Source organism: Sceloporus occidentalis, unplaced genomic scaffold (assembly GCF_023333645.1).
Source record: "Sceloporus occidentalis isolate IW3139 unplaced genomic scaffold, rSceOcc1.0.p SCAF_1, whole genome shotgun sequence".
NCBI lineage: Eukaryota > Metazoa > Chordata > Lepidosauria > Squamata > Phrynosomatidae > Sceloporus > Sceloporus occidentalis.
Genome location: NW_028316981.1, coordinates 6,343,165 through 6,363,501, shown reverse-complemented (window position 1 = coordinate 6,363,501; position 20,337 = coordinate 6,343,165). Strand labels below are relative to the sequence as shown.

Genomic DNA, 20,337 nt, shown 5'->3' with positions numbered 1-20,337 from the left:
GGAGAGTTTGCAGCTGCCTCGCAAGGGCTCCTGGGAGTTGTAGTTCTCGGCCTGGGAGCTCCTGATTGGTTCCAACGCCTTCAGCCCTATTCATTGAAAGATATGGTGATGCTGCTGCTGTTGCCTCCCTTCTGAGGCTGAGAGAGTGTGCCTTGCCCAAGGTCGACCAGTGACTGCCTTTTGTGCACTATTTGAACCTTGGTCTCCAGAGCCACAGTCCAGCTCTCAAACCACTGCCCCACAATATTAACATGGCATTATTTTATCATGATTAGAGGCGTATAATAAAAACGTGTTCTATTGCAGGTGAATTTTTAAGGCCTCTCTGATTTGATCTGCGAAAAGAATGAGCAGAAAACAGTGACATAACTTTAAAGCAGACACTGAAGACATTTAAATAGTCAAAGATTTCCAAAACAGTGTCTCGGACATTAACCCAAATGGAGACTCCAGGCAAGAAATCAGAAGAAGCTCCGCTCTGGGCCCCACAATAAACTCCCAGAATTCCATAGCCTTGAGCCAGAAAAGACTTAAAGCGGTGCCAAACCGGGTTATTTCTCCAGTGTGGATGCAGCCCAAGGTCAGTCCCCACTCTTCCCATCCTGTCCTCACCCCTACCATCAATATGGGTGAACACCCGTTTGCTCATGACCATTGACTTTGGTGAGCTCCTCAAACTACAAATCCCAGGATTCCACAGTGGTGTGAAACTGCTTCATTTCTGCAGTGTGGGTGAGCTCTGAGAGAAAGAGACTCCCGCCAAAGCCACCTAATTTGCCTCTATAGATCCCTGCCCCGCATATGGCAGCCATGAATGAATGAATGAATGAATGAATGAGGAACCAGAAGTGTCTGCAGCTGGCGGAAGTCCATTGAGCTCCATCTGTTTTGCTCGGTCTCTTTAGCTTCAGCTGGAGGTGGCATGGAGTCCCTGCTTAGGGACAGGAGGAAGGTGAGGGGAAGGCAATGGCCAGAGACTCAGGTTGCCAGCCAATAGCTACATTTAGCTTTTAAATTAACTCAGTTAATTAATTGTTTAAATTAAATGAAACATTTTACCCTTTGATAGTGCTTTCTAGCCTTAACAGTCCAAAGTTTTTAATAATTTTAACAGCTAATAATGCTTTCTAACCTTAACAATCCAAGGTTTTTGAGTAATATTTAACAATTAATAATGCTGTCTAATCTTAACATTACAAAGTTTTAACTAATAATGCTTTCTAACCTTAACATTACAACGTTTTAACAATTTTTAACAACTAATAATGCTTTCTGACTTTAAAAATTCAAGGTTTTTAATAATATTTAACAACTAATAATGCTTTCAAACCTTAACAATCCAAAGAAGCTTTGATATGACTTACATCTTTTAATACAACTTTTGGAATTGTATTCTCAAATTGGTAACCTATGTATAGGAGCTTGTTGTTGTTGTTGTTGTTGTGAGCCTTCAGGTCATTTCCAACTCATGGAGACCCTATCATGGCATTTTCTTGCCAAGATTTGTACAGAGGCTGAGAGAGTGTGACTTGCCCAAGGATAGGTGTCCAAGGATAATTGCATGGGTCGACATAAGTTGGAAAGGACTTGAAGAGACACAAGAACGAAACAACTAAATCAACTAAATCTGAAAACAACTAAATCAGTAAATTAAATAGCAAAATGCAGTTCAGAAGTTATGGGTACTCACTTTAATAATAATAATAATTGTTGTTGTTGTTGTTGTTTTAAACAAAGCAAGTTGTTTTGGTTGAACTTCTGTTAAAGGAATTGTTTCTGAAGGGTATGTCTTCACTATAAAATAAAGTGATTAAAAAGAAGATACTGATCAAACAATGAACCACTGCCAATAAACTGTTAAAATGTTTACATTTTACCATTGTTGCTTCAGTAAACGGACTGGAAAATAGTAATAATAGCCAGATTATATACATATGTATGTGAGAATAATCAGTTTTAAGAAACATGAGCCTTTTTAAGAAAAAGTCATTTGGTTTAAACAAACCATGGTTTAAGCCAATCTAGTTTAAGCCCTCTTCACTGATTTAAACTTGGGTTAAACCAACTAACCCTGTTCTCAGCTCAGGCTTTATTCCATTGTTTTGTTGCAGACACATTGCTGCAACCCAACACCAAAAGTCTATCTTTCTCCAGCCCTCATTTACCATTCTGCCATTACTGATACTGCTAAAAAAACCTTCCAGCTAGACAGGATGAGGAAGAAAAAATGGGGGCTAGGTGGCCATTGAAAGACTTTGTAAAAAGGAGCTACTATGTTAGAGGCTTTGTTAACAGAGGGATGCCTGTATAGTTTGTAAGTCAGTCCTGAACAAGGAAAGATGCATAAAATGTCCTGATTTTCCTTTTACAGGGACACGCAATGTTTGAAGAAGTGGCTGTGTATTTTACCAAGGAGGAATGGGCTGTGTTGAGTCAGGCCCAAAAGGCTTTGTACAGAGAGGTCATGCTTGAGAATTACAGGAATGTGACATCTCTAGGTAAGGACACTTATGGTCTGAACCCATTGTTTTTGTTGTGTGCCTTCAAGTGATTTCAAGCTTATGGCAATCCTATCTTGGGACTGTCTTGGCAAGATTTGTTCAGAGAGGGTTTTCTTCCCCCCCTCCCCTTCGAGGCTGAGACAATGTGATTTGCCCAAGGTTACTCAGTGTTTTTAAATGGTCAAGTGGGGATTTGCACCCTGGTCTCCCAGAGTCATAGTCCAACACTAAAACCACTACACCATGCTGGCTCTCAGAGACCTAGATAGTACTAAAATAAAAGGCACATGGGTTTGCTGCTTATCACATCTTTCCCCAGCCTGTACATATCCTCTCATAATGCAAACCTAAGGGCTGAACAGATCACATCTAAGGGGCGGCCTGCAGTGCTGGATCAGGGCTGTGGCAACTATATGCTGTTGTCACAATCTGGCCTTTCCGCAGTGCAAAAAGGAGCCGCAAAAAGTGGCTCCTTTCTGCATGGCACAATAGCCACCAGCACCAAAGCTTTTCTGCGCTCCTTTGGCACTGCGTCGTCTGCGTTATACATTCAGACCATAATGTACATATTTACATACTAATATTGATCCAATTCTTTTATCACCATTTTTAAAGCATTTACAATTCAGTTTTCTCTTATTTACACATTTCCATACATATTTCCTTATCACCTTATTTAGACCTTCCTACCTAAACCTTCTTAACACTTCTCAAAATCAGACTTTTCACGCTTCTCATTCTTGTTTTTCTCATTCCTTACTTTTCCATATTCTCCCCAAGTACCAATCACTATCCTAACTCTCCTAAACGCCTAGCTATGTCAGTCTCTATCCCATCAATTACCCCTACTTTCCTCTATCTTCAGACTTTATCTCACTTATTCTAACCTTCTTCCCTACTTACTTACTACTACCCTTCCTTCCCATCAATACCAGTTCAATTTCGGAAGAACAGTATAGTTATTGGGTTGATTCGGTTCTGTTTTCTTTTCCTCTCCCTTCCCCAAAAGTTCCCAGACCTGATCTCATCTCACGACTGGAAGAAGGGGAAGATCCGTTTCTCCCAGACCCTGAAAAAGGTAAGAAGTTAAAAGGTGAGCTTTTTATTGTCTTGGATTCATTTTTTATTGTCTTGGATTCATAATGTAACTGGGGGTACAGGGGTGAGGAAGAGCTCTACAGTCCCCCTTTTCCCTCAAAAATGCAATTTTGTCACATTTATTTCCTCCACCCCCCTGCCGCCACTCCAGGTCTTTTAGGCCTTTGTTGTTGTTGTTTGCCTTCAAGTTGTTTCTGACTTATGGGGACCCTAAGACAACCCTATCATGGGGTTTTCTTGGCAAATTTCTTTATAAGGGGTTTGCCGTTGCAGTCCTCTGAGAGTGTGATTTGCCCAAGGTCACCCAGTGGGTTTCCATGGTCGAGCAGGGAATTGAACACTGGTTTCCAGAGTCATAGTCCAGCATTCAAACCACTACACCACACAGGCTCCCATCCTTTTAGGCCTTTCTTTCCAACTGGAAGTTGACTTCTGCGTCACTTCCTGGGCCTTTCTTGACTCCAAAATAGCACAAAGGGGCAAGAATATAACAAATTTGTACCCAGTGCCTGGGCACATTTGGGGGCAAAAAAAGGTGTTCAGGATGTGACCATCCAAGGCCCCCTAACAGGCCAATGCCAACCCATAAACTCTTAATAGCTGCACACTCTTGTGCTAACATAAGTCCTTTTTTCAAACATCACACAAGGAAGTCTCCGGCACATTGGCTTTTCTGTGGCTGTGCTGTCCTCTCCTAAAGAGATCTAGGAGTCCAAGTAGACCATAAGTTGAACATGAGTCAACAGTGCGATGCGGTAGCTAACAAAGCCAATGCGATTTTAGGCTGCATCAATAGAAGTATAGTGTCTAGATCAAGGGAAGTAATAGTGCCAATATATTCTGCTCTGGTCAGGCCCCACCTGGAATACTGTGTCCAGTTCTGGGCATCACAATTCAGAAAGGACATTTAGAAACTGGAGCGTGTCCAAAGGAGGACGACTAAAATGGTGAAAGGTCTGGAAACCATGTCCTATGAGGAACGCCTTAGGGAGCTGGGGATGTTTAGCCTGGAAAAGAGAAGGTTAAGAGGCGATATGATAGCCCTGTTTAAATATTTGAAGGGATATCATATTCAGGAGGGAGCAAGCTTGTTTTCTGCTGCTCCAGAGACTAGGACCCGGAGCAATGGATGCAAGCTCCAGGAAATGAGATTCCACCTCAACATTAGGAGGAACTTCCTGACAGTAAGGGCTGTTCGACAGTGGAACAAACTCCCTCGGAGTGTAGTGGAGTCTCCTTCTTTGAAGGTCTTTAAGCAGAGACTGTATGCTCATCTGTCGGGGATGCATGGCAGGGGATTGGACTGGATGGCCTTTGCAGTCTCTTCCAACTCTACAATTCTATGATTCTAACTCCCAGCAGCTCTAGTCAACATAGCTAGTGGTTAGGGATGCTAGAATTTGCAGTCCAACAACATCCAACAGGCTGCATGGTTCCCCACCGTAGCCTAAATTCAGTCCTGTCCCAATTTGAAGAGAGCCATTGACTGGCAGCTACTGAATGGCAAATCAATATTTATATAAATCTGATTTGTGCCATGGGTTTACTCCATTTTGACCAGCAGTTGGATTTAGGGCTGAATTTCTGAATTGTATTCCTAATCAGATTTCTTTCTTCCAGAGAGTTGTAAAGAACCACAGGAAAAGTCATTGGAAACAAGCAAACATAAAATGCAGAAAGAGGCCTCTAGCAATCAAAATCAGATGATCTGTCCTGAGAAATCATCATACAAATGTTCAGAATGTGGAGAAATGTTCCCTCTTAGAGCAAGCCTTACTTCACATCAGGTGATCCACCAAGCAGTGAAATTATATCAGTGCCTGGACTGTGGGAAAAGCTTCAATCAGAAGTCAAACCTTACTTCTCATCAAAGAACTCACACAGGGGTGAAGCCCTATAAATGCTTTGAATGTGGAGAAAGTTTTATGTTGAGCAGACAGCTTTCTTTCCATAAAAAAAGTCATGCAGATGAGGAACAGCATAAGTGCTGGGAATGTGGAAAGAAATTCACTAGCCACATAGGTTTCACTGAACATCGAAGAATCCACACCGGGGAAAAGCCATATAAATGCTTAGAGTGTGGAAAGAGTTTTCGTCAGGGTTCGACCTTCATAGGACACCAAAGGACCCACACAGGTGAGAAACCATATGAATGCCAGGAGTGTGGAAAGGGCTTCAATCAGAGCACAACCCTTACCGCGCATAAAAGAATTCACACTGGTGAGAAACCATATAAATGCCTGCAGTGCGGAGAGAGCTTTGCTCTGAGCACGAGCCTGAGTTCGCATCAAAGAAGCCACAATAGTGAGAAAGCCTTCAAATGTGCAGAGTGTGGAATGAGCTTTACTTACAGGACAAACCTTGCTGATCACCGGAAAATCCACACAGGAGAGAAGGCTTACACATGCTTGGAGTGTGGGAAAAGTTTCAGTCGGAGCACAAGCCTTACTGCACATAAGAGAATCCATACCGGAGAGAGACCATATGAGTGCTCGAAATGTGGGAAGACTTTCAATTACAGCACGCACCTTACTAAGCATAAAAGAACTCACAAAGCTTGAGAGTCCCTAGAAGTGGCTGGAAGATGGGAGTACTTCAGTAGTAGCACCAGCCTTCTGTAGTCAAAAAGCCATCTGAAGACAGGCCAGGATTTGGGGCATGGATTTCACTGACAATCATCTCAATATGTCACAACTGAAAGAGACAGTAATAACTGCTGTGTTCACCTTGTCCCAAATTGTTACTCAGGTATTGCTGAAATTTGTTAAGGAGTTGTTTTTCACTGCAAGCTATATTCCAAAGTACAGTAGTTTATTTACTAGTAATGCTTGTTTAACAGCAGGGAAGTATAAAGTCGGCTGTCTGTATCCACAGATTTTTTTTTATCCTTGAATTCAATGATTCAAAAAATAATATAAATTCCAAAAGCAAGCCTTGTTTTTGCCATGTTATATAAGGGACACTATTTCACTATGCTGTTGAATATAATGGGACTTGAGTAGCCACAGATTTTGGTTTCCATAGGGGGTCCTGGACCCAAACCTCAGCAGATACCAAGGGCCCTCTGTACAATCACATCTCCAGTTAAGGCCAAGTGATGGCTTCTAAATCAGAGGTGCTGTAGAACCACTCCAAAGTTTATTTATAATTTCTGTCCTGTTCTTATCCTAATTTGGGAAGAGCAGATTCAGCATCTTGGATAGTCATAAAATCTGGAATAATACCCAGAGCCATTTCACCGTTCCTCAGCATGGGAAACACCTACCACTCCTGTTTCAAAAAAACCCAACACATTTTCAGTGTTCACATTTATAAATGGTGCTGCAGACATCAGAATATTATGCAGAGATGTTAGTATCAATATTCTGTTTAATCTTCCCAAAATCCAAGGAAAGGATGACATTCTGCTACCAGTTTCTGTCTCTCATCTCTTAGGCCGAGAATAATAATAATAACATACAGGCCACTGTAAAAATTCTGGGTTTGTTTTTGTTTCCAGCTCAAAGAAAGAAAGGGATGCAAGACCCAACTCACTAAAATAAAAGAATAAATGATAGATATAGATATATAGTAGAACAAATAATTGTAGAACAAATATTAGAACATTTAATAAATCAGATAAATAATCAGTTGTTCAAACTTAAAAACTCTAGTCCCAAACATATAAATACTAATCGTGAAGAAGGTTCTTAAGCCATGGATCAATAGTTGTAGCAAAGTAAATGGCCAGTGGTCTTAGAACGTCTTAATTCAAATAGTGGCCAGATATCTTTTGACCAGAGATCTTCATCGATGCCAGTTCTGTGTTGCTGTTCTACGGTGGTTTTAATCTAGTTTCAGGTAGCTCCTTCTATTTTGTGATTCTGTTGTGTCCCTTTTTTGTGATTATGTTTTACTTCTATTGCTGTTAGTGGTCTTTGGCTCTGTAGATGAGAAGACAGACTGAAATGTTTTCAATAAAAAATCTGTTATGATGTGTGCTGCTTATGTTTGCTGCGATTGTTGCTGAGTAGCCATTTTGGATGATGGAGTTACCTACAAGAAGTGTTGGCCTATCCCACATAGACTTCTCGGGTTGCATCTGCACAGCAGAAATAATGCAGTTTGACAGCACTTTAATTGTCATGGCTCAGTGTTATGGAATCCTGGGATTTGTACTTTGTTGTGGCACCAGAACTGTCTGACAGAGAAGGCTAAATACCTCACAAAACTACAAATCCTAGCCTTCCATAGCATGGGGCCGTGACATTTAAAGCGGTGTCAAACTGCTTTATTTCTGCAGTGCAGATGCAGCCTGAGAGGGAAATGTTGTTGTCATGGGGCTCAAGGATGGCCAGTTTTGTGAGGGACCCCCATTCCCATCACACTTGGCCAGCCAAACCAGTGCTGAGAACTGCAGTAAACAACACTCCAAAACATACTGCAGAAATAATCCAGTCTGAGGCTGCTTTTAACTGCCCTGGCTCAATGCGAGGGAATCCTGGGAACTAGTTTATTGTGGCCTCAGAGCTCTCTTACAGAACAGGCCAAATGCCTCACAAAACTACAGTTCCCAGAATTCCCTAGCATTGAGCCAGGGCAGTTAAAGCAGTTTCAGACTGGATTGTTTCTGCAGTGTGTTTTGGACCAAACACAGCTGTTATCTCCCCTGGGGAGGGGGGCTTGACCAGCAGGGGGCGCTGGAGCATCATTTGCCAACAGTGTGGCCGCTCTAGGCCGGAGTGCTTGTCTCCTCCCGTTGCCTCTTGCGCTGAGGTCAGGAATAGAGAGAGAGAGAGAGAGCGGCAGGAGAAGAGGAAGGGCGGAAGTGATCCCTTGGCGGCTGAGCTTACATCCGGGTCTTGGGTCAAAAAAGAAGCCAATACAATACAATACAATACAATAGAATGAATGCATTGGTTGGACGAGGTCGGTAGGCTTCCTTTGCGTCTTTTATGTTGTGTTTTGTTTTTAAATCTGTGAACCGCCTTGGGTCCCTCCGGAGAGAAAGGCGGCATGCAAATAAAATGAAATAATCTTAATATGTTTTTAAAGTGCTTGGTTTTTAGTACTGAATTTGTTTTTAATGATTGTAGCAACTTAATCCTATTTTAATATGTAATATTTTATATAAGTTAGGACTTAAAACATACAAAATATTATATTTTAACACAATATATAAAATATGTTGTATTAATATATAAAATTTATATATTATATTAATATATAATATTTTTTATGTTTTTAATTCCTAACTTTAACTGATCCTTTAACTGTATGGTGTGTTGTTGTTGTTGTTGTTGCTGTTTTTTGTTGTAAGCCGCCCTGAGTCCCAGCCTTGGGAGAAAGGCGGGATATAAATAAAAATAATAATACAATATAAATAAATAAGAATAATAAAAAGAAAAGGGATTAAAACTCTAACTGAGAGCTAGTGTGGTGCAGTGGTTTGAGTCTTGGACTAGGGCTCTGGAGAGCAGGGTTCGAATCCCGGTCCGGCCATGAAACCCACTGGGTGACTTTGGGCGAGTCACACTCTCTCAGCCTCAGAGGATAGCTATAGCAAGCCTCCACTGAACAACTCTTAACAAGAAAGCCCCACGATAGAGTCTCTGTATGTCAGAAATGACTTGAACGCAGGTGTTAACTACTTGAAAGGTCAAAAAGCTGGGTTATGATGTTAAAAAGAAAATGACATGTGAAATTGGTTTATTAGATAACACTAATACAGAAAGAGAAGCTAACATATGGGCCTGAACAGACAGGCCAAAATAAAGCTGCTTTGGGTCACTTTGGAGAAATGCTGTTTAAGTGATGCATGCGTCCTAAGAGGTCAGAAGCCACATCAAAGCTGTGCTTAGGAGTAGAGCATGGCTTTGGTGCGGCTTCTGGCCTCTTAGGACACATGCCTCATTTAAATAGCATACCTTCAAAGTGACCCGAAGCAGCTTTATTTGGGCCTGTCTGTATGGGCTCATATATGAAGGTCAGATTTATCAAGATTGCTCCATCCTCAATATGATACCCTTTCAGATAGTTAAATAGGGTTATCATGTCACCTCTTAACCACCTCTTCTCCAGGCAAAACATACCCAGCCCCCTGCGCCATTCCTCATACAGTTCAAGGACCAGTGTTTGGGAAGAAGGAAGGCCTTGCTTTTATCTTTGGCCCCACACTCTGCTTTTCCCTCCACTTCAGCTCTTCAGATATTATCTCAGCTAAGACTGAGAGTCTCAGGATGTGAAGCCAGTGTCTATGAACATTTCTAGATTCACTTGACACAGGAGGGCCAACATGGCATAGTGGTTTGAGCATTGGACTGTGACATTGTAGACCAGGGTTCGAATCTTGGCTTGGTCATGGAAACTCACTGGGTGACCTTTGGCAAGTCACACTTTCTCAGTCTCAGAGGATGGCAAGGGCAACCCTCCTGTGAAGAAAACCCTATGATAGCTTTGCCTTAGGATCACCATGAGTCGGAAATTATTTAAAGCACACAACAACAAATGTTTAAAATGAATTCCTGGAAATGTTTTCTGAAGTATCAAACTTTTCCTTCTTTTTCCAATCATAGTCTTTGATCCTCTGGCAAACCTTTGTTTCTCCCTCATTTCTTCCACTGTGTTGGGACCTTAAGAAGCAGGTGAGTTTGACACACCTTTTTTTGGTTGGCTTCCTCTGTCACTAAAAGTGTACCTACAGTGCATCGTTTTGTGTAATTTCTTCTGTTTTTATTGTATTTTAATAGTACAATTTTAATTGTTGTTTTAAAGTCTGTTTTATTTATGTTGTTAGCTGCCTTGGGTCCCACTTTGGGAGAAAGGTGGGATAAAAGTAAAATAAATAAAATATCATTATATCAGCTTCATGCCACTTATGGCACCATCCTAAGGAATGCTGGAATTTGTTGTTTGGGGAGAGACTCTTCTGCTAGAGCACTTTAGTCCAGTGTTACTCGAAGTCGTATCTGTGGACCAGTGCTTGTCTGTGAGGTTTTGGCTGCCAGGCTGCATCTACACTGCAGAATTAATGCATTTTGACAGTGCTTTAACCGCCATGGCTCAATGTTATGTAATTCTGGAAATTATAGTTAAACCTCTAGTATCTCAGGATTCCCTAGGAAGGAGCCATGACAGTTAAAGTGGTATAGTGCTGCTGCAATTGAATAGTGTAGATGTGTTCTAAACAGCCCTAATTCTGCATTAGAAAAAGATGGTGTCACTTACCTTCATTCTTTACTTCTTTCAACAGTTCAGAGACAGATGACGGAGAAGGAAAAAGAGAAAGCAACTTTTAATGGACAGTTCTGATGCACATAGTAAACTGCAAAGAAAAATAGAAAAATACATTTTCTAGATTTTTGAGCAGGAAGAGAATTTTGGAAAAGAGTGAAAAATACAAAGCCAGGGGCTTAAAAGATATGGATAAGTCAGTCTTTTGTGGAACTGGTAACAAAAACAGAATTAATAAATGTAAGAGGCAGCTCATGTGCAACAAGTGTGGAAAAACCTTCAGTAACAGCTCAAACCTTATTGCCCATGAGAGAATCCACACGGGGGAGAAACCATACCAGTGCCTGAGCTGTGGAAAAAGCTTTGGTAAGAAATCAACTCTTATTGCCCATGAGAGAATCCACACAGAGGAAAAACCATATGAATGCTCAGTCTGTGGGAGAAGTTTCAGCCAAACCTCAAGCCTTATAGCCCATGAGAGAATCCACACAGAAGAGAAACCCTATGAGTGTTCAGAATGTGGGAGAAGCTTCAGTTTGAAATCAAGCCTCGTTGCCCATGAGAGAATTCACACAGGAGAAAAGCCCTACAAATGTTCAGACTGTGGGAAAAGCTTCAGCCAGAAATCTGCCCTTATTTCACATGTGAGAACTCACAAGGGGGAAAAACCTTATGCTTGCTCCGTGTGTGGGAAAAGCTTTAGTCAAAGCTCAAATGTTATTGCACATGAAAGAACTCACACAGGTGAGAAACCTTATCAGTGTGCTGAATGTGGGAGAAGTTTCAATTGTAGTTCAAGTCTTATTAGGCATCAGAGGATTCACACAGAGGACAAACCATATGAATGTTCAGATTGTGGGAAAAGCTTCAGCTGCAGTTCGAGCCTCATTAGACATCAGAGGACACACACTGGAGAGAAACCATACGAATGTGCTGATTGTGGGAAAAGCTTCAGTGTGAGCTCTCAACTTAGTGTACATCAGAGAACCCATACAGGAGAGAAGCCGTACAAATGCACAAACTGTGGGAAAAGTTTCAGTGTGAGATCAAGTCTTAGTGCTCATGAGAGAATCCACACAGGTAAGAAACCCTATAAATGTACAGACTGTCCCAAAAGTGTATATTTGAGGTCCAGTCTCAATGCACACAAGAGAACACACAGAGGAGAAAAACCATATGACTGTACAGATTGCGGGAAGACTTTCAATTGCAGCTCAAGCCTCATCCGACACCAGAGAATTCACACAGGAGAGAAACCATACAGCTGCACAGACTGTGGGAAAAGCTTCATTTTGAGCTCAAACCTTGTTGCCCACCAGAGAACTCATACAGGAGAAAAGCCATACCAGTGCTCAGACTGTGGCAAATACTTCAGTGTGAGTTCCCAGCTTAATGTACACCAAAGAACTCACACAGGAGAAAAGCCATATGAATGCTCATACTGCGACAAGAGTTTCACTTGTAGCTCAGGCCTTATCAGACACCAGAGGACTCATACAGGGGAGAAACCTTATCAGTGCTCAGAGTGTGGGAAAAGGTTCAACTTGAGTTCCAATCTTATTGCACACCAAAGGACCCACACCGGAGAGAAACCATATAAGTGTGTGTACTGTGGGGAAAGTTTTTATACAAGACCACTTTTTGTGGAGCATCACAAAACCACCCATGTGGATGTTCTAAATATGAAAATGGATAAGAGAAATATTAATTATGACTCACAGTCTATTAATTATCAAATAAACTATGTAGGATGGGAATAATAAAGCAGTTTGAGGGACTGATGGAATATATTGAAGTAGTTGTGAAAGGCTACCAGAGTATGTCCCAAACCTTTCATGTTGAACATTGCCAGCTGTCTTGTTATCAGCTTGTTATCAGATTCGGATGATAGGCCAGCTGCGTCCTGTCCTGGAACCGGGGGACCTGGAAACTGTGGTACATGCACTGGTGACCTCACGACTTGACTTTTGCAATGCACTCTACTTGGGGCTACCCTTGTGCCTAGTCCAGAAACTTCAACTGGTACAAAATATGGCAGCCAGGCTGATCACCAGAAAATCTAGGAATTACCATATTACACCTATTCTGAAATCACTTCACTGGCTGCCTATTAGTTTCCGGGCCCAGTACAAGGTGTTGGTTATGACCATTAAAGCCCTACATGGCCTGGGCCTAACCTATCTGAGGGATCACCTTTTTCCGTACAATCCACCCTGCACACTCAGGTCCTCGGGGGAGCAGGATTTACTGCAGTTTAAAAAGACTAGACTGACAGCTACCTCCCAGAGGTCCTTTTCCGTTGCCGCTCCCAGATTGTGGAATGGCCTGCCGGATGAGATCCATCAAATTACTACTTGGACAGCTTCAAGAAAGCTGTCAAGACGAATCTCTTCCTTCAGGCTTTCCCTGAATAGAATCACCCAGCCATAAATGAGTCTCCCATCGTGTAGTGTGTACCATATTTCCATCTCTTTTATTTAATTTTTAAACTGTTTATTTTAATAGATTGTTTTAATTATAACATGTTTAATCCTTTTTTAGGGGGGAATGTAGGGGGGGGGAATGCATTGTATTGCACTTTGTATGAAATTTTAATATGTAAGCCACTTCGGTTGTTTCTAACAAGTGGGATATAAATAAAATGTTATTATTTATTTTATTATTTGCTGTATATGAAAATATAATTTTTTCTTTTGTGCTGTGACTATTTTTGAGGGTAAAATTCAGTTAATGAGAATACTTCCTGGCATAATGGAAAGCATAAAAAGAAAACATTTCATTCAATTTCAAATGTAAAGTGTGATGAATCTAGAGTTGCAGCCAGGACTGGAACTCAGGGCCCGAGGTTCCCCAAATGACTGCCTAAGGTGAGGCAGTAGCAAATATGCCTGTAAAACAACACTTGGACCTGTTACAGACAGCCAAAATAAAGCTGCTTCGAGTCACAGTGGAGGTACAGTGTTTCAATGATGCATGCGTCCTAAGAGTCCAGAAGCCACACCAAAGCCATGCTCCAGTCCTTAAGGCTGGAGCGTGGCTTTGGTGTGACCTCTGGACTCTTAGGACGCATGCATCATTGAAACACCGTACCTCCACTGTGACTCGAAGCAGCTTTATTTTGGCTGTCTGTAACAGGCCTTGGTTTGGCACAGTCATGCTAGGGCTTACTGGGACCAGTGCCCAGAAAGGTTTTCATCTTATTATTAAAAAAAAGACTCACACTTAACAGGCAGCCAGCTAGACATGTACATGGTTACAGATGTCCATTTTATTCTCTTTACTTCACATATATTATCCTTCTAGGCCCTATTCACAATGAGCTATTTGCCCTGGATGTAACTGGGCATATTTGAGTGGGCCCCTCCCGAATCTCTCTTTAAGCAAGTGCCCACTACAAATCGGGCATTTTAACCTGAATGCCCTCTTAGAGAAATCGGGTTTAACATGAAGGTGCCTGGCTGTCAATCAAATTTAGTTCCGCGATGGTCATAGGTGATGTTTGCAGCAATCATTGGGGCATCAGAGGTGTGCTTCCCCCTCTCCTTTTTTTAAAGAGCCAGGTGCCAGAATGCGCAGATTCTGTCAAATTAAAAACCTCGTGTGTGTGTGTGTGTGTGTTGTGGGCATTTGGGTCAGTGCAGGTTATGATCTGCCCTTGGACCCATTTTCAACCCCAAAATGCAAGCTAATGCCATTTCTGCATCCTGTATCCCCCTTCCCACCGCAGAATGCCTCATACGCAATAATAATAATAATAATAATAATAATAATAATAATAATCCTCACCTCGGAATGCCAGAAAAGGATGCCATGCCATGCATTCTTTAGGCCAGGGGTCGGCAACCTACGGCCCGCGGGCCGGATGCGGCCCGCGAGCACTGTAGGACCGGCCCCTGGCCGACCCTGCTGCCGATTGCCGCCGCCGGAGCGCTCCTTTTTCCCACGCCTCTGGCCTCCCAGGGGGCGGGGGCAAGCGCTGGGGAAGAAGGAGGAATGGAGGAGGAGGAGGGAGGAAGGGAAGAGGAAGGATGAAGAAGAGGAGGAAGAAGGAGGAGGAGGGAGGGAGGATGAAGAAGAGGAGGAAGAAGGAGGAAGGAAGGAAGGAAGGAGCAAGAGGAGGAGGGAGGGAGGGAGGGAGGATGAAGAAGAGGAAGGAAGGAAGGAAGGAAGGAGCAAGAGGAGGAGGGTGGGAGGGAGGATGAAGAAGAGGAAGAAGGAGGAAGGAAGGAAGGAGCAGGAGGAGGAGGGAGGGAGGATGAAGAAGAGGAGGAAGAAGGAAGGAGCAAGAGGAGGAGGGTGGGAGGGAGGATGAAGAAGAGGAGGAAGAAGGAGGAAGGAAGGAAGGAGGAGGAGGGAGGGAGGGAGGGGAGGAAGAGGAGGAGGAGGAAGATGAAGACATGCAGTCTTTCTGAAGGTGAAACAGTGTGACTTTCCAAAGTGCATTTCTGTGTATTGTTAGTGCTTTCAATGCTGAAAGGTGTGCTTTTACAAGGAGAGTGGTAGTGATGGTGATATGTCAGTTTGTGGGACATGCAGTCTTTCTGAAGGTGAGACAGTGTGACTTTCCAAAGTGCATTTCTATGTATTTTCAGTGCTTTCAATGCTGAAAGGTGTGCTTTTACAAGGAGAGTGGTAGTGATGGTGATATGTCAGTTTGTGGGACATGCAGTCTTTCTGAAGGTGAGACAGTGTGACTTTGCAAAGTGCATTTCTGTGTATTTTCAGTGCTTTCAATGCTGAAAGGTGTGCTTTTACAAGGAGAGTGGTAGTGATGGTGATATGTCAGTTTGTGGGACATGCAGTCTTTCTGAAGGTGAGACAGTGTGACTTTCCAAAGTGCATTTCTATGTATTTTCAGTGCTTTCAATGCTGAAAGGTGTGCTTTTACAAGGAGAGTGGTAGTGATGGTGATATGTCAGTTTGTGGGACATGCACTCTTTCTGAATGTGAGACAGTGTGACTTTCCAAAGTGCATTTCTGTGTATTTTCAGTGCTTTCAATGCTAAAAGGTCTGCTTTAACAGTGAGAGTGGTTTCGGCCTTCCCCTTCGGCTGAAAGGGCCCCTTGGAGCCCTTTTGGCTGAAAGAAGGGGCGAAGGAGGAGAGGGCAGGCACACGCCTCCTCCTCCCTGCGGGGCTTTGGCAGCCCTGAGGTGTCTTTCGGAGGACACCTCAGGCCTGGCAAAGCCCCGAGGACAGGAGCTGGGGCCGCGCGCCTGTTGCTCCTGCCCCTCACGGGCCCTTACTGCTTCTCTGAGAGGCAGCTGGGGGCCACGGAAGGGCAGGAGGAGCAGGCGCGCGCCTATCACCCCCTCTCCCAATCCCCTTCTAGCTGTCTCTCAGACAGCGGGAGGTTGGGAAAGGGAGCAGAGAAAGCCCTGCCCCCAGAGGGTGGAAGCTCCACCCCCGGCACACAGTCCCACCCCCGGAGGGTGGAAGCTCCGCCCATGGCATGCGGCCCCGCCCCCAGAGGGTGGAAGCTCTACCCCAGCACGCGGCCCCGCCCCCGGAGGGTGGAAGCTCCCCCCCCCTTTCGGCCCCCCAGTTGTCTCAGGGATAGCAACCCGGCCCCCGGCTCAAAAAGGTTGCCTACCCCTGCTTTAGGCTACCCCTGAATTCCTTAGAGACAGTAGCAAAAGCATGTATCAATTTGCCAAATTGGAAAGAGAAGCATTGTAACATTCAAACTGTAATCGCAAAAAAAAAGCCTCTTGCAAAGTACTATTTGCAGCATTCCCCCTTTGCTGGAAGCGAGGAAATGAAAGGGAAAGTGAACAAGAATCTAGCCACGTTCTATCTATCTATATATCTACCTCAAGCAAAAATCATGTGCATTTTTTGCCAAAAATAATTTTAAAAAATAAAAAAGGGGTGGGGAAGGTGCCTGATGCGAGCTCCGTTCGTGCCCTACCTCTGACCTGAGCTGAACTGACCCTTTTCCTCCAGCTTATGTTCTATTCAGAGGAGGTTTGCCATTGCCTTCCACTGAGGCTGAGAGAGAGTGACCTGCCAGTTCCATCCTAAGTAAACCCATTGAATCAATTGGAAATGAAAGGGAAATGCAGCGCAGGCATTCCTGTAGCATCCTCATATAACACAAATAATAATAATAATAATAATAATAATAATAAAGGCTCTTAAGTTCCAGGAGCAAGAGTAAATGAAAGTAGCACAAGCAAGCACACACACATTCTGTGTCACCCAAGAAATCATGTGCATAGACTGTCAAAAATAAAAAATAAAAAGAGAAAGAAGCTCCTTCCTTCTGGCTCCGCAATCCGATTTCCCTTGGCAATCCTCCTCCTCCTCCTTCCTTCCGACCCTCCCTGAAGCAAAAACCATTGTCACCCCAATTCCCTTTTTTTGCAGCCTGTCACCCTGATTACCCTTTTTTCAATTCTGAGGCTCTGTCCTCCTCCGATGAGCGGAGGGAATGCCCTGCCCTCTGCCCGACCTCTGACCGAAATCCCTCCCCTGAACTTGACCCGATCATGATCGGGGGCAAGTTCATATTTCACGGAACCTGGTTTTTCCCCCAAAAGGAACGGCTTTTAACCCGGTTCTGAATGCCCCGGGCTAAGGGGCATTTGCCATGGAACTCTGGTGCATGCCTCGAAATGGATTGTGACAGATTCGGAGTGAATAGGAACTTCCCGTGCAAGGCTCGATTCCTGATCCGGGGTAAAGTGTAGTCTGAATAGGCCCTATGAGAAAATGGTGCTTTTTCCCCAAGTGAAACCTGCTTGTCAGCACAGCAGAAACAAATTCCATTTTATCTCGAAGGATGTTTTTATGGCCCTTGATACTTCCAGAATCCCTTGATTATTTTCTCTCAAGAAGAAGAAGAAGATGAATTGATGCTTCTGGAAGCTCCAAATACAACAGTTTATTTGTAAAATAGGTTTCAAGGCCTCTGTGTGCTGTTTAACACTTCCCAATACTCATTTTGGAGAATCAGAAATTGACTTCCATATACTTTGTTTTTGATAATCTGCATTTGTTTTTGATAACAGATGATATTGGAACAGCAGAGTGGTCCTGGACCTTCCATTGTTGGCTGCCTCTGTTCTATGTCAGAACCATACTATGAACTGAGTTTGCAATCTAAAACTTAACATCCTCAAGTTCTTTTGTATAAGGGTTGGTAAACAGCCTTTTGCAATCTATAGGCATACCCCGCTTATACGGTGGGTTACGTTTCACACCACTGCTGTAAAGCAAATACCGCTTTAAGCAAATCACACCCATTTGCCAGCGCATATAAAAGCCTAACAACATATTGACACTAGTATTTATTAAGTGTGCAATAGAGTTAGGCCTAAATAAAAGATGCAAAAATAAAAATAATAAACTTAAAAATTGCCAGAATATGACATTGAGAGTTGAAGTACATAACTGCTATAAACAGACTGAGTGTGGGTAACAAAATGGCACTGGACTGCATAATTTAAAAGGGTCACATTAGTGAAGTACTCTAAAGCAAAGCTCCTTAAAACAAGGTATGCCTATACTGGAATTTAAAAGTAGTTGGAATGGCAGAAATCTCAGTTCTGAGTGAGAAGGCAAGATACAGGTGAGGATGATGAGAGTATTAATATCATAAAAGCACACAACTCCTGGGATAGCTGAGAAATTATAGTTTTGTGCTTAACTGAAATACTCATAGTCTGGCTTATTTAAAAATATTTTCAACTTGTGGATGTATGAATCAATAAAGAGTCAGTGGATAAGGAGGGCCAACTGTATGTGCATCTTGGTGTGTCTGAGTATGTATTTATACATTTTTATATAGACAGTATAATTCAACAACATCAATATAAAAACATTCAGAAGAAAAAAATAAAAACGTAAGTGCACATACAAATGCTTATGTGTATAACGCTAAAACCAGACTCAGCTGTAACAGTTGAGTCTCCTTCATCCACGATGCTCAAAAGATTCTGAAACCCAAAATGTTCCAAAATGGTGCACAAGGGTGGCTGAGATAGTGCTACCTTTGCTTTCTGATGCTACACAGACAGTTTATGCACAAAATTATTAACAATACTGTGTATAAAATTACCTCCGGCTATGTGTACAAGGTGTATACAAAACATAAAATGAACTTCATGTTTAGACTTGGGTCCCATCTCCCAGATATCTCATGATGTCTATGCAAATATATATACTGGTCTCCTGCTGACATAGATCATCATACAAAATACTCAAACCACCTGTCTCTGACAGTCTTAATGATTTAAATGATATTTTATTTATTATGGTTGTGTAAGAATTGTTATGATGTTGTTTTAGGAGGAGGGGATAATGAGATTAATTTTTAGGGATAATAAGATTAATTAAGGGAATTAATGGGATGTATTTTAACTGTATGTTGTGTTTTATCTGATGCTGTGAGCTGCCTTGATCCTACGGGAAAGACAGCATATAAATAAAACTTTATTAGTATTAGTATTATTACTGTTATAAGCCGCCTTGATCCTGCAGGAGAAACAGGATACAAGTAAAATTTTATCATTATTATTATTATTACAAATATTCCAAAATCCAAAAAACTCTGGAATCCGAAACACTTTGGTCTCAAACATTTCTGATAAGGGAGACTCAACCTGTACTTGCAGACTACACTAACACAGTAAACTAAAGCAATAAAAATAAACTCAGCCACAAAAGCCAGTGTGGAAAAAAATATCTCTGCCAAGAAAACTCTGTGATAGGTTTGCCTTAGGGTCTGCACAAGTCAGAAGTGACTTGAAAGCATACAGCAGCTGCAAAAGCAGCCCAGCTTGTGGCTACTTGGGGGAAGAAGAAAGTGAGGCAGGGAAGAGTTAAACCCAGAGAGCTGGGCTTCCCAGAGTGGATGGTGGGAAGGCACTGGGGATGGGATGGCTGCTAGCTGCATAGAAAAAGGTCACCATTTCCTCTTCCTTCCCTCCCTCTGCAAAGGGGCAGGAAGAAAGGAAGGCAGTCTGGAGTTTGGCCTCTGGAAGTGAGGCTGCTGCAGTGGTAAGAGAGGGGGGCATGGGCTTTGACATTCTTGCCCTGCATGGCTTGCAAGGGAGCCAGATGTGGGGCTGGCCCCTAGCTTTGAGGCTGCAATGATAGGAGAGGGGAGAATGGGCTTTGCCATCCTTGTCCTGCATTGCTTGCAAGAGAACTAGATGTGGGGCTGGCCCATAGCTTTGGGGCTGCCATGGTAAGAGAGGGGAGCATGGACATTGTCATTTTTCAGCATTGCTTGCAAGATGTGGGGCTGGCTCATAGCTTTGTGTGTGTGTGTGTGTGTTCATGCAAGCATTTATTATGTTCCTTTTTTGCAAGAAACCCTGCCTTTGCAGCAGTAGTGTGGAGTGTGGCAAGAATGAGAACCAGTGCTCTGGAAACTAAGCCCAGACTTGGCTCCATTTTCTGGAGAAACTGGGCTGGACAGCGTTCCCTGGCTGCATCTGCATGGCAGAATGAATGCAGTTTGACACTGCTTTAACTGCCATGGCTCCATGCTATGTAGTTCTGGGATTTGTAGTTTGCTG

The 20,337-nt window shown here is 42.9% G+C and overlaps 1 pseudogene across 1 annotated transcript in view; it reads left to right on the top strand.

Annotated features, from left to right (window-relative positions):
- The first annotated feature begins 927 nt into the window (after positions 1–927).
- LOC149320513 (uncharacterized) overlaps positions 928–20,337 on the top strand; it is a 28,086-nt pseudogene continuing 8,676 nt past the window's right edge. The window contains exons 1-5 of the transcript XR_016278085.1: positions 928–952; positions 2,372–2,498; positions 3,511–3,594; positions 5,220–6,162; positions 11,125–12,559. The product of XR_016278085.1 is annotated as an uncharacterized LOC149320513 (transcript). The remainder of the gene's footprint in view (positions 953–2,371; positions 2,499–3,510; positions 3,595–5,219; positions 6,163–11,124; positions 12,560–20,337) is intronic.